The sequence below is a fragment of the Macrobrachium rosenbergii genome, chromosome 4 (assembly GCF_040412425.1).
Source record: "Macrobrachium rosenbergii isolate ZJJX-2024 chromosome 4, ASM4041242v1, whole genome shotgun sequence".
Taxonomy (NCBI): domain Eukaryota; kingdom Metazoa; phylum Arthropoda; class Malacostraca; order Decapoda; family Palaemonidae; genus Macrobrachium; species Macrobrachium rosenbergii.
The window spans coordinates 57,781,856-57,801,227 of NC_089744.1; the positions used below are offsets into that span (position 1 = coordinate 57,781,856).

General features: G+C 35.2%; 1 long non-coding RNA gene across 1 annotated transcript in view; it reads left to right on the forward strand.

The window, feature by feature from the left end:
• LOC136834950 (uncharacterized) overlaps window positions 1–19,372 on the forward strand; it is a 322,137-nt gene that overhangs the window by 63,890 nt on the left and 238,875 nt on the right. Inside the window, exon 4 of the long non-coding RNA XR_010851935.1 lies at window positions 10,877–10,995. This is a non-coding gene — a long non-coding RNA (uncharacterized lncRNA). The remainder of the gene's footprint in view (window positions 1–10,876; window positions 10,996–19,372) is intronic.

A 19,372-nucleotide genomic window follows, 5' to 3' on the forward strand; every position in this document is an offset into this window, starting at 1 on the left:
ATGTTTTCAAATATTTCACCTTGGAGAACCAGCAAGGAGGACCTGTATTTATTATTATTATTATTATTATTAAAGGAAATAACAGTAGATGCAGATTTACTTATTTAATGACTTTTTCAATTATAATTTAATTGATTTCCTTTACGGGGGTGTTTCTCAGTTCCCATTGAGGAAAGAAGGAAATTCAGAAGAACTGAGAAAGTAAATGCCGCCTTTACTGCACTATCTTTAATGAAATTTGCTTCTAAGAAGGACTGTATCCACATGATGATGATGATCATCATCATGTGGATAGAACAATAATTGGCGAATGTCTATACTTTGGTAGAAATACATGAGCCGATTTTGTACAGCCAGCCTTTATTCGCTATAAAATAGAGGTAGTGAAATACGGAGGACGATCCCGTAGAGTTCAGTAGAAGGTTTTGGGGTCGTAGCTCAAGTATTCCTTCTCTGTGTGTTCCTTGTCGCCGACGTTTTGTCCAGCCCAATGGTCATTCTCTAGACATTGGTGTAGGTGGCGTAAATTTAGCGGGCCAACGTTGAGGGCGGGAGCAATTCTGGTTTTTCACTGGTCGCCAGGTGAATAATGTGTCCGAGTGAAGTCTTGTCCCGGACACCGATGGTTGCACCTTTCCCCATGTGGGACCATTGGATAATGGGGCGTGGAGGGGGCGGTACTGGGATTATCGCTGCCAGTGGCCTTAAGGCTCCTGATTAGTTCGCTAACTCAAGATGCTGGCGGGTGGTGCCCTCTAGTGCTGACGTTGCGAGGAAGAGTCTCCTGCGTGGCATTTAGACTGGGCTCCTTCTGGATGTGAAGGGGTTCCAGGTGGCGTAAGCAGTAAGTTACATGATCAATAATTTCAACATTAGGAATGATATTGCGCCTTTTCATCCTGAAGTTATTGGCGGTGCTGGTGTGATTGTATATGGCATCTTCTCTGCATAGCAGGAGATCTCTTGGAGAAATGAATTGTGGTCATACCGATGTAGGTGCCGAGGTACTCTCGGACGGGACATTTGTATCGGTAGGCCATTCTGGTTCTTTTCAGGGAGTCCTGCACTGAGGGGCCTGGGTAATTCTTCATCACCTGATTGCTAGTGTTTATATTGCTGTAATTAATAACAAGCTTGATCTTTTTCTCCGGGTCGGATGGGCTGATGTTTCCTTTAGGGATGGACTGAGGACCTTACTGTCCACAAGTCGGATAAGACCGGCGCCTATGTACCCATTCGTGCTGAGGAATACCACCGGAATCTGGGCGGGATCCTGGTTGGAAGGGTAAGCACACTGCCCTCGTTTGCAGATTCGTCCTGCCCGTCTACAGAATGACCATTGGGCTGGTCAAAACGTTGGCGACAAGAAAAACATCGATAAGGAATACTTAAACTTCAACACCATATGCAGGAAGACATGTTGAACTCTAAGGATCTTCCCCCGTATTTCACTATCTTCTCTGTTTTACAGAGAATAAAAACTAATGTACAGCCGCTTCTGATGTATTTCTCTCCACCAAAGTATGAACATTGACCAGTTATTGTCCAAATTAACGTGGAGGAGAAAATTATGATACGTAAAACTGAGAAGACTCAAGGTGAAATTGGTTCGAAAAGGCAGCCATCCCATACAACAGGACATGCTTAAGAGAGGGTCAACTTCCTTCATTTATTATTATTATTATTATTATTATTATTATTATTATTATTATTATTATTATTATTATTATTATTATTATTATTATTATTATTATCAAAGATGCAGTGCACAATAAAGCATCAATTAAAGACTGAATTGTAAGATAGAGGCAAATTTAAATGGCATTTAGGTTATGAAAATCGGCTTACAAGGATCGTACCCCTGGAAATTTATCATTCCAAGGGAATACAGACATGACAGCACAGAATTCCACTTGGAACTTCACCTCAGCGGCCCTTTGAGTGTTATCGAACTCTTGTGCGAAGAAGTGGCTTGATAAGTGTTACATGGTATGCCACTTGCTGGGAAGGGGAACCTCTTCTTCAACTTAACACCTCGGTTGGTTAGTAAGTTTCCAGACAAGAGGTCAACACAAAGTCTCTTACTTCTCTGACAACTTAGCACACATCTGGATTTCTTTGGTATGGGCCACGGCTGGCGTTTGGACAGCTATATCTAGACCAACCCAACCAACTCTCGAGGTCAAAGGAACAACGTCCGAAAGAGCCCGTTTAGCAAAGCGACCAAGAAACCACCTTGCAGTGAAGAGGTGGATCAAGAAAACGGTAAATGGCACGATCAGTGATCGAACGAATTGCCTTCACCTCAATCTTAACGCTATTATACCAGCGTCAACTGACCCCTCGTTGTCTTCCGCCAAACATGCCGTTAGGATCCCGGCAGATGCTAGAAAAAGGAAGGAAGCGGGATGAAAAGAAGATAAGCGTCTTTCAGAAGGAGAGACAATATGAATCAAGAGATTCATTAGGAAAATGGAACCAAGTTCGGTTGGTTAATCAAGAAAGTGAGAAAAAAAGAAAGGAGAGAAGCAAAATGTGAAATGAATGGCCGTGAAACAATTAAGACTGGGCTGACTATAAATGAAAAGGAGGGAGGGATGCTTACCAGAATGAATGGCGAGCACATGTCTCGCCTGTGTGAGCGACGCTGCTTTTTTTTCTCTCTCTCTCTCTTTCTATTATTTTTATTAATTTCCTTTACCATCCAGTGTTGAATGTGTAGGTTGGAAAACGTGTTAACAACGGCGAGGGGAAGTTCTTTCAGCGAAGAATAAAAGAGGAGGTCAAGGATCAAAAAGAAAAGATGAAATGTGTGATAAGGAGGAGAAAGGGAAAACAACAAAAAGTAAGAAAGAAAACAAAGAGGGGACCTTTCGCTGCTCAGATGAAACGATGGCTCCTGATGATGATTCTGCCAATCTCCATTTCAGCTTGTCGAAGGTGGGGTTTTATATATATATATTATATATATATATATATATATATATATATATATATATATATATATATATATATATATGTATGTATGTGTATATATATATATATATATATATATATATATATATATATATAATATACATTTATATATATGTATACATACATACATACATACATACATATATATATATGTGTGTGTGTGTGTGTGTGTGTGTGTGTATTCAAAATAATGATTCGTTAGTTTCTTCTTTTCTGTCGTGTTAGACAAATTCACTAGTGAAAGTGTGAAGCAAAAAACTTATCAAAAGATAATTAAGGAAAAACCAAAATGAGAAAAATAGAACTGCACATTTCTTAATCTTGCTATCTGATCCTTATACAGTCAACACGTTAGTGTAATAAAAAAAAGATCGTCCCTAGGAGAAAACATCAACCATCATTACCGAAATCTAATCGTCTTCACCTCATTCAATTTAAATAACCATATATTTCATTAAATCCCTTTCATAATTTAGTTTTGACAACGAGAATAAAGTAGACCAAACAAGACGAAGTCATAACATCCTTTAAGAGATAAGTATGCATTAATGACATAACTATAACAAAATGCCACATGCTAACTAAATTACATGGGAAGATATTTTTTAGATGGGAAAAAGAAGTTTTCCTTCAACTTGCTTTTCCACAAACATTTCAAGAAAACTGAAGAAAAGTACTCACGACACGAAGAATAAAAATCAAGCCACACAACCTTCAAATCGACTTTGGGAAAGCACTGGCGAGGGAACAAGTTGGTGACACACGGGGAGATGACGGGCAGCATCTCCATAAAAGAAATGAAATAAGCTTCTTGAGCCACAACATGATCCATTATCATTATAAGCACAATACCTATCTTCTCGACTTGTTTGAAAACGTAACCTTTGGTCATTGTCACTTGCTTTTGCTTAGAAGTCTCCGAGAGGTAACAGTTTACACGAAAAAATGGCATTGTGGATGTAGAGCTTGTTTTAGTCTACTGAGTTATGTCCTTTATTCATTTAAACTGGTCGGACAATAAAATGACAATATGAATGAATTCTAGTGTCGAAAAACGTTCTGTGACCGGAGAATTTTCAAGCTCTTTCCACATCTTAAATTTTCATCCAAAATTTGTTTTCGTGTTCATATTTCGCTAAATTGATCTTGAACTAACAGAAACAGGGGAAAAATGTTTTTAACACCAACATAATAAATCGCATATTCTTGTACAGTTCTTCCTAAGTTTATTTATAAGACAATGAATTCGTGGAGGGGAAGTGCCAAGGTACTGAAGGTTGACCGGTCAAGTTAATATTTAAAAAATTTATTGGAACTCCCTCTTTATTACAAGACACGAAAGGATTAACGCGGATATGTTGACACGGGCTGGAAAAAATGACTAGATTTTTTTTAAAGAAACTGAAAGCATGAAGTAATTTAGAAATGCAAAAGTGTTTCTATTCAACCTCTTAAATAATGTAGACTTCATTGATTAACGGATTACGCTGAAAGTATTTTGTTCTCTTCAATAACATTATTGAAGATCAGCTTAAATATAGGAAGAAGAAAGACAAAGAGAGAGCAGGATATATTGTCGCTTCCGGGAAACGCAAACTGGGTTAGGAGATTCATCAAGAAAATGGAGTTTTAGTCTGGTTGGTTAATCAAGAGAGTGAGAAGAAGAAGAAGAAGAAGAAGAAGAAGAAGAGAAAACTGTGAGATGTCTGGTTGTGAAACAACTGATATACCGTTTAAATCAGGACTTACCTTCCAGCTGAGCTTTTCTTTTTCTTTCTCACAGTCTTTCACTGTATTTAATTGGCTCTGAATAAATAAGGTCAAAATGTTTTGAGAATTAGGGGCAAGCCTGATCACATTAAAAAAGAAAAAGGAAGATTAAAAATGAAACGAAAAATGACATTTGCGATGATGTTGACTAAAATGAATTATCATTACAATAAAACTCTCAGGTGGCCACTTTTCGTGCAGGTAAAACAGTTTATTCTAAATACCTCTAATCCTGTAAATTTCTCAGTATTAAGATCGTAAACTGCAAAAGAAGATACGATAAAAAAGAGAATGAAAACCACCAACAAACTCCAAAATTTCTTCACCTTTTATCAGCTCATGTACACCCTATATATGTGTGTATATAAAAACATATATATACAATATATATATATATATATATATATATATATATATATATATATATATATATATATATATATATATCTATATATATATTGCAAAAAATAACATAAATCATATCCAAAACTGTGTTTTGAGTAACACTTTGAGATTCATGTGTATTAATCCAAAGTTTATATTTTCGCATAAGTAAGAGAAACGCCATGCCTTATGTTTCCACGTACAGAATTTAATTACTACGCACCTGCATAAATTAAAGCATACCACCATCATTTGTCAAAGGGCCCACTCCCCCGCCTCTCTCAGAAGTCTATTCAATATCTTATCAAAAATAGATTTAATTTAGGTCAGCTGGAATATGGTTCGTATTCGTACTCCTCTCAGTCGTTCCAAGACTGTCTGAGCTAGGGAACGTTGTTTAAAGTAGACCTGATGGGATTCAGTAATTCTATTTGAAATTGAAATTATGATGGATAATACAGTATATTCTATTGAATGTTACGCACACATGCTCACGCAAAAATTTGTATGTATATCTATACTGTAATATATATATATATATATAATATATATATATATATATATATATATATATATATATATATATATATATATATACTGTATTTGTATATAATGTCTATATATATGTAGATATGTGTATATATAAATAAATAAAGACAAAATCCACGAAGGAAAGTGAAACAATGGAGTACTGCAAGGCCTTTCGACTTCTTGTCCTGTACTCCATTGTTTCCCTTTCCTTCTTGGATTTTGTCTTTATTTATATATTCATCACGTTCCATATTTTCGTGATTCAGTTATACACAAACACACACATATATATGTATGTATATACATAAATTCATACATACATAAACATTAAGCCATTTAACCGTAAATGGATACCCCCCCAAAAAAAGCACAAGAGCGTCTGCTAAATTCACATTTTAACTGATGATTCGTTAATGAACGCCCTGCGCAGTAATAATGCAATCAGTCCGCAAAAACTGACTGCTAGGGAAGCTGTAGGGAAGCGGTACTTCCTGGTCCGTGCTACCCTCGACGTGGCAACGGCTAAGGATTCTTATGCACCGGTCTCAAGGCTTATTCTTACCCTTGTCGAGGGTTGTGAATTCCTCAGGAGTGAACCTCTCCCTATTAAGGTCAAAGTTACCACTTCAGTCGGGCTAATTCTATTTACTGAGCCCTAGGAAAACCTCTTGGGTTTGGGTTCAAATATACATCATACATTAATGCAGAAGAGTACCTAATAAAGAGTTGTAGACCCTTTAGTTGAGAGAAATGCCCCCTTGATAGCAGATGAGCATTCCCTCCCGAGGCCAAAGACAGTCATTTTTTTCACTCCTGTGGAATGCAAGAGCAAGCAAATAACTGATTCCGTGTTGCAGTGCTTGATACAAAAGTCATTAAATGGCTGATGCGGGCATAGCGTTTGCAGCCCCGTACCTTTTACTGATATTACAAATTTAATCTATACCGAAATAGAGAAAAGTTTATTTCTGAGGCTGAGTTTCCGACATGAACAAAGTAGAGGCGTTTTTCCTTATGAGTTCAAAAGACCCATTTCTATACCTGTCAAAATCTAAAGAAACGGACTTCGCACACTTAAAAAAAAGATGGTTTTCAATCCGATAGAGGATATGGGTTTTGACAGGTAAGCATATGTGAATAGGTCTCTTGAATACAATAGGAAGAACGTTTCTTTACTTGGGATTTTATCTCGAACCCGAAAAACTTTTCACTAAATCAGTTTGGGTTCAGTGTGGAAAATCTGAAAATATGAAAAAACCCTTCGGATAGATTTTAACCAGAGACAAGGGAGTTATATTAGAAATGGGTCAGCATTTCGGTTTAGGATAGGCCCTATAACCTTTTTAAGAGGCACTGTGATTGCAATCGAATATGAGAAGTGAGAGTAATGAAATCAGGCAACGGCGATTTTGTTGATTAGAAAGTTAAAACGGTTCGGCTCCTTTCTGATGAAAGCACCTACTAGCTTGTGCTTGGGGCTTTGTTAGAACTGAATGGCGATTTAAATTTAACTCGGCCGTAGATTACGTGTGAAATTGAGAGGTACAATTATTCTGTTTTGTCACGAAAATTAACTGAAAGGCCTTATGTAAGTGGCTTGCCTAAAACACATACAGAAGGTGCCCTTTATGCATGATCATTACTGCCTTAGAATTTCTATCAAGAAACCTCGTTATTTAGCTAAAATATTTCGCTTACAGAAAAATTAATTGTTAGAAAAATTCGGAAGCTTTAAGTTGAATTCCTTTGATGCGGCAATTACTTTAAGTAATAATAATAATAATAATAATAATAATAATAATAATAATAATAATAATGCCGTATATTTAATGTAATTATCCTTCTACGAACTTTGGCAGAATGGCAAGTTGTAAAAGTAATTAACTTTCCTCTAGAATCTATTGAAAATCATTCTAAAATATTTAGTATAAATTGCGAACAGCCGATCATCGAATTCAAAGAAATCAAAAACAGTTTTCTGGCAGCTGCACCAAGCAGCTGTAACAAATAATTACACACACACAGAAAATGAAAACAAGGAAGGAAAGTTAAAAAAAAAAAAGTTATCCTTTTCTTTTGTTTTTTCTCTGAACAAGTTAGAGCGTTTCAACCGAAGAACACCACCTGAGGCAGGCAGCATTCGTGGCGGGATAGAAAAGAAGCCTCTCGCCAGATGGCGCTCGAGGAGGAAGGGGCCACCGAAAGAAACGTTTCGTAGTACTTGGATAGATGGCCCACTTCGCCCTCGGAGAAATGAGACACGCTTTAGCCGTGAGATGATCCGTCTTCATCATAAAAGCAAGAACTTACCCTCCCTCTCTTCCTTGAAGGCCGCAGCGTTCAGTCACTGTCGTCAGAATTTTTCTTGTGGGTTTAGTTAACACTTGTTTCCTAAGGTGGGGTCTGAGTGAGGGTGCGAGGACTTCATTTGATAGTTTCAGTGTAGGGTCCTACTTCCTTCGTGTTCTTCATTTTTGTATTCGAAGATTTCACTTAGCAGCATCAGGGCAGATAGTAAATTTCTCTCAGTATAACTCTTTAGTGTTGTAGTTGGTTGTTAATCAGATTATATATTCAACAAATGTTTCGATAAAATGGGAAAAAATGTTTTAAAAGGAAAGAACAGGTTAGCTTGATTGATTTGTGAAGTTCAGGCTGTCGAGCCAAGCATCGAGATTTATAAAATTTCAAAAATCATTTCCATCTGCTGCTTCGCAGAATCGTAAACAAAAAGATTTTTCAGTTTTAAAATTTCAAGAGAATTCGGATATACATAAACATGTAATATATTTGTATATATATACATATATGTAGTGATATACATAAATATAAATATATATATATATATATATATATATATATATATATATATATATATATATATATATATATATATATATATATATAGAAAAAGAGAGAGAGAGAGAGAGAGAGAGAGAGAGAGATTATATATATATTATATATATGGAAAAAGAGAGAGAGAGAGATTATCGCATTCCCCAGAATACTACTTGCTCTTTATAAGATTAGCTCTCTTTCTTGACAATGCAGAACTTGGCCTCCTCCACGCTGAAATACGAGAGGCCAAGAAATTTCTTTTGTCATGGAAATTGTATAGCAAAATTCCACGTAATGTTCATACTGCTTATCATATTGATGTGCTCTAGGTAGATATGAATGAACGAATGAAAGTCATAATGTAAACGCCAATGAAATACTATTCCTAGTCTAATTACATATATATATATATATATATATATATATATATATATATATATATATATATATATATATATATATATATATATATATATATATATACTATATATATATATGTATATATATACTGTGTATGTTTTATATATATATATATATATATATATATATATATATATATATCTATATATATATATATATATATCTATATATATATATATATATATATATATATATATATATATATATATATATATATACTGCATATATATATATATTATATATATATATATATATATATATATATATATATATATATATATATATATATATATATATATATATATATATATATGTGTATGTAACACACACACACACACGTTTTCACATTATCATTGTCTTTTTTTTCCAAATCTGATTTCATTTAAGAGTATTTTGATTTGCAAAGTTTCCACTCGCCCTCACCTTCATCGGTGACAGAAGTGATATGAGGTAATGACCACATTGCCAAACAATTAGGACCTCATCGATGGCCGTCACAAACTATCTCGTAATCTGGATAATGGTGCTAATCTTCCCCAAACTTATGTTGTGTGCTAATAATCGTTTATCTATACCTAATATATTTCTGGCGCATTTTGTATCACACCTGGTGCGCTAAATTACCGTCGCAAATGGATAGTTTTCGGTGTCGATGTACTTCACATTAAATTTTTTTTAATTGTCGTCATTACGGGAAGGTTACCGAAGATGTAATCAGCCCAGCTTCTGGCTAGGGAGGTTAGTTTTACAATTTACAAGTTTGTGGAAAGTACTTGAACACTTGGCTATTTCGAAGGAATACAGAAATCCTTTTACATTTTTCAATTTTGTTGAAATTATATAAACACGTGGGTATTTTCAAGGAATACAGAAATCCTTCCGTTATATAATTTTACGCGCTGGAAAGATGAAAAGATAAACGAAAAAACTAAGGAATGAGAAGGATTTTCCCCTTTTTTTATGGGCAAAACCTGAGATTTCATCCTGAGAGTTGCGATCAGTGGCATGCTTAATTCAAGCAGGATGTAGATAATGCATACATTCTTTTAACACAATGATGTTTAGGAAGGTTTGCTAAATACGTTATTTATTGTCATCAAGAAAGAAAGTAAACACCCCTGGGATTAGCAAACAAGATGTCGATTAAAAGATCCCTCTCTGAAAAAAAAAAGTGAGGGGGAAAAATTCCCCTCATTTCTTTTCCTTGAAAGTTATACCTATCTTTACGTGAAGGTCAACATCTGAGCCAAGCAAGAATTAGAGAAAGGGAAAAGACTAACTGACCTCTCAGAAAATGCCCACGAAGAGAACGTCTCCCCGGCACTGCGATAGATGACGCACTTCACGCTTGGAGTTATGAGACATACTCGTACCGTGAGATGATCCATCATCATCATCGTCACCACAGGCAAGAAGCTTTCCTTCCCGTCTTCCATGGAAGCGGAGACTTTCATTCCTGTTGTCAGTTGTTCTTCTTGCGGCTCTGGCTAAAGCGTTTCCTAGGCATGGTCGCCCTGCGTAAGGAAATAACAGTGGTTGATGAAAATGAGATTTTATTTTTTTAACGAAAGTATATATTTATATATATATATATATATATATATATATATATATATATATATATATATATATATATATATATATATGTGTGTGTGTGTGTGTGTGTGTGTGTGTATTTATATATGCACATATAATACATATTTGTAAATATATACACACACTATTTATATATTTATATATATGTGTATATATATGTATATATGTCTGTGTGAATGCGCGCGCGAGTGCTGTTCTATTAATTTTCATGATACAAAAACGTCAGCGCTGTTATGACTATTTATTCATATTCCCTCTTCAGTTAAAAGGTTACTCATTCCCTTCATTATATTTTTTTTACCTGCTCTTTTATAATCTTTATTTTACAAATGTTAATCTTGTGTTCCATTCATTTTCTCAGGAGTTAATGTACAGTTAAAGAGGCCGATATCCTCATCATCGCAACGTACAGATGATCAAGTCTTTTCTAAGAATCTCAGGAACCAAGTGACGAGTCAGATTCCCTGGAGAACAGTGAAGGTTAGAGAAGCATTTGTATGATATCCAATGTGGTTAATTAAATATGAGTTTTTGAAGGAAGGCATCCAACACGGGACTCGATAAATTTATAAATTTTTCCTTTCGTGGGAACGATTGTATAAATGATAAAGATTTATCCCACCCCACAAAGGGTGATTTTTCAATGAGGAAATTTTAAGTAGCATGTCTTCTATTTCTTCGTCACCTTATCTTCCTGAATCCGAAACGACAGTAATATTTAAGGAAAAACTGAAAAGACTTGAAAAAGTGACTTTAAGAGTTACCTGTATTTGCTTCATACTCTCGATAATTTTCTTTGTATTTTCTTAAAAGGAAACTTACTAATTATATACATAAGCAAATTACAAAGAATAATCCCCCATGATACGGCAAATCAAGTTTCCCATAATTTCACGGTCAGTTAATCCCTGGACAATTTGAGAGCAGAAAATGAATCGGTTAGAATTACAATTTTAGCCAGAGTATAATTCACGGGATCATTGCACACATTTACTCATGCATCGCAGTGTCTGGGTTACGCGTGATTAAAGGCTAAAGTTGAATCAAACGTTAATGTTTGTCATGTAGTACACCACGAGAGAGAGAGAGAGAGAGAGAGAGAGAGAGAGAGAGAGAGAGAGAGAGAGAGAGAGAGAGAGAGGTTGGCTGTACTTGTAACTATCCCTAGATTAAATGAAGAAAGTAGTATCTCAAGATAACATGGATAATGGTTATAAGGATTACGGTCGTCCATTCAAAAAAGAGATTGTTTCAATAACTGCATGCGTCTCAGACTTTAATCTTATATGTATTCTTTCATTGCAGTTAGTTTTCTTCTGTCCTGTTCCAGAAGGGATAATATAATTTTCTTTGAAGATTTATTACAATAGTTTATTTGCAAACAGGAGTAGATATGTAAAAATACAACTCAAAACAACAGGGCTTAATCAAAGGAAGTTAAATTCTCATAAGATTAATAAAAAAAAAAATTGGTCCCTAGAAAACCTCTATGAATTGATAATCTAAGGTGGAATGTATCATAGTTCACCACAAACTAACTATGATACAGAACCTATGACGCAGCCTGAAGTTTGAGATTGAATGTTAGATACAAATCTTGCCATAACTTTTTATTATCATAAATTGTCAGATATGCCGTGACTGACCACAATCGATGTATCGTTTATGACATTTGAGTTACGACTCCAGCCACAGCCTATCGGTCATAAGGACAAGAAATCATGCGAGTGCAGATCATTCACACCACATGAACTTAAGGGCACAGATATTTATCTTACAACACCGATTTGGGCTTCACATCTAGCTTGTAGTCCGATGGTTATCAAAAAAGTATTATAATTTTATTCAGGTGTCTTGAGCTCTAAGCAAAGACCTCTCATTATCATTTGACCCAGTAGCTGTGAAATGACTGCAAACTCCCAGATCTGATTATGAAATGTCAAATAATCAAAGTTTGAGGAGAACTTTGGACGTCGCGTGGCAAAGCATAATTTCAACTCACAGGTGATAACAGTCAAGTCATTGGCTATGACATTTAACTAATGTTTTAGACATCACCATACAAGAAATTATGATCTGTTCCATTGAATCGAAGAAAGGGTATCTAAATCTTTGATTATACTTCAACTTTTCAATTTACCTCTATCATTTTCTTAGTTCTAGCTGCTTTAGATATTACCTATTTCAGCAGAGACTTATTTAATATTTCCATTTTTCTTACAATTTACTGATGACGTCATCAGAAGCTTCATTTGCTTTGTGGACAATTGCAATTATATAAAAAACGAAACGATTAAGAATAAAGTCAGACAAATAAATACCAGAATGTTTTTTCAATTCTCGTATTTTACTCTTGCTTTTCATTTATTCTGAAGTAAAAACGAAGGATAAAAAACTCTGGTGCAGTGATAAAGGGCAATATCTTGACATATCATCACTTCACTAAATCTTGTATTGTGATAAAGCTGTCATAAGATAATCGAGGTGTTTGGCAGGTAAGGGACCCTGCGCCAAACATTTCGATTTATTCTTTTTTTTTTTCTCAGAGAAGGTATTTCCATCCATAAAGTCACATTGCCTCAGAGCATAAGTTCTCTTATCGAACGACACGGATGGAAGTCTGCTTCTGTTCAAGTTCTGGTCACGAGAAAGGTTACTCACCCGTATTTGCGTCGGAATGCGCAGGCAGTATTTTGGCAAAATGTGGCGAGAATGCCCTTCATCGTTTGAGGGACATCAACACATGCTTAGTTAAAGCAGATAAAGCCAGGCATTACTAACAACTTGTAATGTTTTAAGGTCATTGTAAGTTATAGTGATGCAAGCAAAATAGTTTAGTCATTTGAAACCTGGGCAGTAGCATAGCTGTAAACCCTTAATTTGTAGCAGTTCATAGTAATAAAATCCAAATTTTTCCATAGTTTTAGCCAAAATCTACACGCATGGTTTAAGCTTTCCCTTGATACCTGCGTCTTAACTCCAGGTCTAAAACAAACGCTCCACAGAGGTTTAAATTCGTCGAAACTTAAAACAGTTGTTGTGGCATATTTTTACTTGTGACGAGAGGACCTTTATTTATCAATCGTTAGCAGTGTTCACTCACTTAATAACTTTGGGAGTGCGAAAGCAAGCCCAGCTATAGTTGCTCCTCAAAGAAGTGACGTTTATGTCATACTTATGTGACGAAATTAAATTACAGCACGTAAATTTTCATAACACACAGAGGAAAAATAAGAAGGAATCCTCTGGAAGGACGTAAAAAAGCGAGATAACGTAGGCATGCACATAGCCACCTAATTTCTCATTTGATAACATACATCACTGATATCCATACTGATAACCACGTTTTATCGATTCCTATCTTTCATCACACTATCTCATGATCACACTGAATGAAAGAATAGCAAAAAGAAGAGGAAAAAGAAAAGGGAGAGAGGGCAAGAGACGCTACGGGATATACAAAGTGAGTTTGGAGAGTCATCAAGAAAATGGAGTCTTACTCCGGTTGGTTAATCAAGAGAGTGAGAAAAAGGGAAGAAGAGGAGCAAAATGCAAGATGAATAGCCCGTGGAACAACTGAGGTTGGGCTGACTATAAATGAAAAGGAGGTGGGTGGGTGGGTGGGAGAAGGCGAAGAAGTGGTGGAGCATACATCTTACCTGCATGCACCTGCTCATTTTTGCCTCTGTTACTTTTTCCTTCGTATTCCTCTCCTTTTGTTCTCTTGCTTGCAGTGGGTAGTTGGGAGCAGAGGTTAAAACGTTAAAGGGAAATTTGGTAACAGTAGAAAGAGGAGAGGTCAGGGATAAATAGGGATAGAGGAGAGAGGTGATAAATGGATAAAAAACGGTGCAAATGAGGACTGTATAATCTTATCATTATATCCTAACAGCAGTTATTAAAACACCTTAATTTTGAAGATTAGATTTTGGGGCAGGCTGTCCTTGTGAAGTCACGGTCTCTTGCTTTAAATGCTGCCTGAGCTGCCCATATAGGCGGTATGTAAAGCACCCATCTATCACAGAATGCTGCTGAAACAGGCCTCCCGTTAAAAAAAAAAAACGGAGCACTCTTAGGTTGTAAACTGATCCATCATCGTCATTTTGGTTTTATATGAAAACAAAGCCTTTACACACTAACGCAAGTTTTTATTTTGTTTTTCATCCAAAGTTTCTGAGACGTGTTGATTTTTCTTGAAAGTAACAGACACAGTGTAGCATCTTTTTTCCTTTTTTTTGCGCTTCAACTGTGCTTCATCCCTCGTGCCTTGTTTATCTTTCATATCTTTTAGGTTGGAAAATATTGATGTAATCAGATCTCTTGTCTTAAAATTTCACTAGGAAGGAACTTTGTATCGTAAGTTTCATAACAGTTCGCAGAAGGAAACAAGTGAAATTCAACCACAACTAGAAGAAGGTTCATTCGAGGAAGTAAGCTAGTAAAGGCATTGCTGATTTTTATGTTTATTTCCCTTTGCAATGATAAATACAGGAAAGAATTTCAAATACATATATGTATTTAATTCAACTGTTCTCTCTTCACTTAAAACTAGTCTGCTCAGAGATTGAAAGGAAAACTAAACTCTCTCTCTCTCTCTCTCTCTCTCTCTCTCTCTCTCTCTCTCTCTCTCTCTCTCTCTCTCTCTCTCTCTATTACATATATATATATGTATATATGTGTGTATGTATCGAGAGAGAGAGAGAAAGAGAGAGAGATTTTGTTTTACTTTCATTCTCTGAGCAGAGTATTGATATAATCAGATTACTATCTTAAAATGTCACTAGGAAGGAGCTTTGTATCATAAGCTTCATAACGATTCGCAAAAGAAAACAAGTGAAATTCAGCGGCAACTTAAAGACGACAAAAAATAACAGAAAAAATTATCTTTCACATATACATTATGGGATGCTATTGCCTACTTATTGCCTTAAGGTGAGACGAGACAAAAGATTCTGTACCCGAGCTGGGTATTCACGGTCATTATCTCCCTTGAAATCTGTCCTTACACTGTGCTTTTGTTCAGTCCCAGCTAAACGGGGACTTATATTTTCCATTTATACCCATAATTAAAGTCGTGTTCATTTGCGAATCAGTGTAGATATTTATAAAAGCTAAATCGCAACAGTTAAGAGAATTTAGCTCGTGACAAAGGAGCTTAAGGGATCGTAACTAACAGGGCTGATGTTCCTTTGTTGATAAAAGGTCAAACAGTCATAGGTTAGGGAAATGAATAGACATGCATAGGAAAGGAGATTAGTATACGTGTTGTAATTTAAAGGGGTGATTGAGAGACATTATGAGAAACGGGTTTGGGTAATAAGTCTTCGTTGAGGCAGATTAAAAACTTTTTCGTTTTGATTTTATCTGAAAAGTGGTTTCCACAATAAGAAAGGGGCATCAGGTAAAAAAAGATTGGGCTGTCACTGGCAGGATGAGCCTAATTGACAAATCAGGGAGAAACTAGTTTGTGAGTATAAAAGTTCAATAATTCTAAAGACGATTCTAATACCAACACAGTAGCCTCATCAGCATTACATCAGTCTCATTTACACAGATGGCACTCATACCTACCTTATATCCACTCATTTGTTTTTGCAACGCTCCTGCCAAGCTCTCTCTCTCTCTCTCTCTCTCTCTCTCTCTCTCTCTCTCTCTCTCTCTCTCTCTCTCTCTCTCTCTCCTAAGACTCACTGGCCTCTCCGTGGAAGCATTCTCATCCATCTTATCACCAGCGCTAATCTTTTTAATTCGTTGCACGTTTTAAGTCAATGGTCATCATAGTTGCCCCACCAACCGAGGGACCAAGTTTCGAATCCTGGGTATGTTCCACTAAACCCCAGTGTGTGTCTGGTCACCTGGTAGTGAATTATGAACTAGGTGGTTAGATGACTGTAGTGGATCATTATCAGAGTAGGGCAGGCTTGGGGCTGGCAACTTCATCCCAAAAGACTTTCTGTAGGCTAGCCGTTTTCTCTCTGGGGAAAAAAAGGCAAGTGATATGAAGTATTTATATATATATATATATATATATATATATATATATATATATATATATATATATATATATATATATATATATATAATATGCAGATATATATGTATATATAATATATACTTATGTATATACTGTACAGTATATATATATATATATATATATATATATATATATATATATATATATATATATATATATATATATATATATATATATATATATATATAATTTTGGTTTGTATAAATTAGATCCTTTTATTTTACATGTCATGAGATGTCAGTACAAATTGCATAATGTTGTCCATTAACTATCATATAATATACGTTTGTTAATATGCACTTAGTGTTATGCTGTTTCAAATGGAATTATTACCTCTTTTTATATTCTGGTATTTTTCATTTGTTCAACTAATGTTCTTATTTTATTGTATTGTTTTACTGATGAGTGTTTTTAGTTCAAATTGCTAGTTTCTGGTAACGGTATTTCGTACGTTTAAGATTTTAGGCCTTTCTTGGCTACATACATTGTAAAATTTTTTCCCTTTCCTTAACAAACGCTCCAAGAAGAGGTCTGTCGGAGGACGAAACTGTTGGGCAGATTCTCACAAAAACACCTTTCATTTTCCTGTGTGGAATACAGCTAAATAACATATCTTCGTGTCTAAGAAGACCAGTGTTATTATATATGTGTGTGTGTGTTATATATATATATATATATATATATATATATATATATATATATATATATATATATATATATATATATATATATATATATATATATATATTATTTATTATTATATATATATATATATACACTGTATATGTATATATAAGTATATATTATATATATGCAGTATATATGTGTATATAATATATACTTACATATAAAATATATGTGTGTGTGTGCATAATAGTTTCTGGTTATGTGATACATATTCACAGAATCTTATTTTATGAATACCAGTGCAGGTGTACCTGCGGATGCGGACCGGAGCGCCAGTCCGAGAGTGTTTGCTCGTTATCCGCTTATACATCAGCGTGCCTGTAATTATATCTATAATAAGGCTGAAACGTAATCACCGGCAAAGCGGAACCCTTGAAACACTTAATAGCCGAAGCAATCAAGATGAAATCGATAATTTTCATTATCTTAAAAGCAAGCGAACGGATGGGAGTGAGAGGGCGAACCTAATAAAAAAGAAAGGGTTCCAGCCATAACTGCATCAATAGTGTTATAACCTATAACATAATGGCCTCAGTGATGTAGATTTTGCCTTTCGGAATCGTCCATAATAATTCTCTTTTAACTCGTATCGCCGGGCTCCTTTCGAAGTTGTTAAAGCATAATGGCAATGGCCGTTTCTCGTTTTCTTCGGCGCGCCGAAAGTATGCTTTTAAAACGCCCCCAACAGGCCACAGAAAAAAAAAAATTCTATTTGGAGCATACTCGTTCCACCTTCTTTTTCTCTTGACTCTGCTTCAAGTCCTTTAATGGCGTCTCTACACGAAGTATTATCTTTTGTCTCTTGCCTTTTTATTCTCTCTCTCTCTCTCTTGGCCTTTTATAGTTTTGGTTTCTTTTCTCATTCTCCCCTTTTATCTCTGGTCTCTTCCATTTGCTCATTTCATTTTTGGGGTTTCCTTCACTCCTCTTTTTCATGAACTCGTTTTTTTCTTCCTACAAAGCATTGGAAGGCTTTCCCAGGTGCCACCTTCTCTCTATCGGGGCACTTTGGCGCTTTCAACCGAAGTTTTTCTGCTGAGTCAGCGCTAACTATAGGCCTATACGACTTCAAAAGCGCATCAGATATGTAAAAACAATAAAATTTATTTTCGTTTGGGGTTATACAAAACTACAGTAATACTATTAATTTTGTATAATTTACTATATTTCAGTTAGAGTATCTCTGCAAATATACTGAATATGTACATCATGTATGTGACAACGTAAACATGGATGTACTTGTAATCTCAATCTCGTACTTAATAATGACACGTACACACGCACACACAAACATACACACACACATATATATATATACATATATACGCATACACACACTTACATACATACATACACATATTTGCATATACATTTGTATAAACTTCATGGGACGATAAATATAAGAGAGGTCACGGTACTTTCATAAAAATGAAGGTACCTAATGCTCTCGCGTTATCTTGACACATTTTTGAGGTACAGTATACCCCGAGAATATGTTCCTTCATCTTTTGTTGCGTTCCTTTGGCCTTTGTTATATATATCGTCTCATGTTATCAAGTGACAGAAACGCCCACATCCACATATACACGTATGTATGTATGTGTTTATATATATATATATATATATATATATATATATATATATATATATATATATATATATATTATATATATATGTATATATATACGTATATAATATGTGTATATTTATATATCACTAAGCCCACGTCGGAAGGTGAGTGAGAAAAACCGGGACTTTTGAACAAGTACTTTCGTAGTTTATTCTACATTTTCAAGTTCACAATGAATACAAAAGAAGTTGACAGAGGTTTATATACAAAAACAGGAGGTGGGGGCGGGGTTACAGTTTGTTAATCTGGGTAGCGTGTTCTGTAAACAAAAAAGACAGGGACAAAGGATCAAGGGATAATCCAGGGTGGAGATTAACATTCCTGGTGGAAGTAGCTTCGATGAAGACAGTCTCTAGCAGATTTCTTTTTTGATGGTCGTTGACCATATAGATGACCATTGACTTATCCTAGTTCATCCCATGGCCTGTCTTAAGCTAATGATCCACGATGCCATTATTTGATAAACCTCTTGAAATGGCATATTTATGTTGGGAGCTTCTTACTTT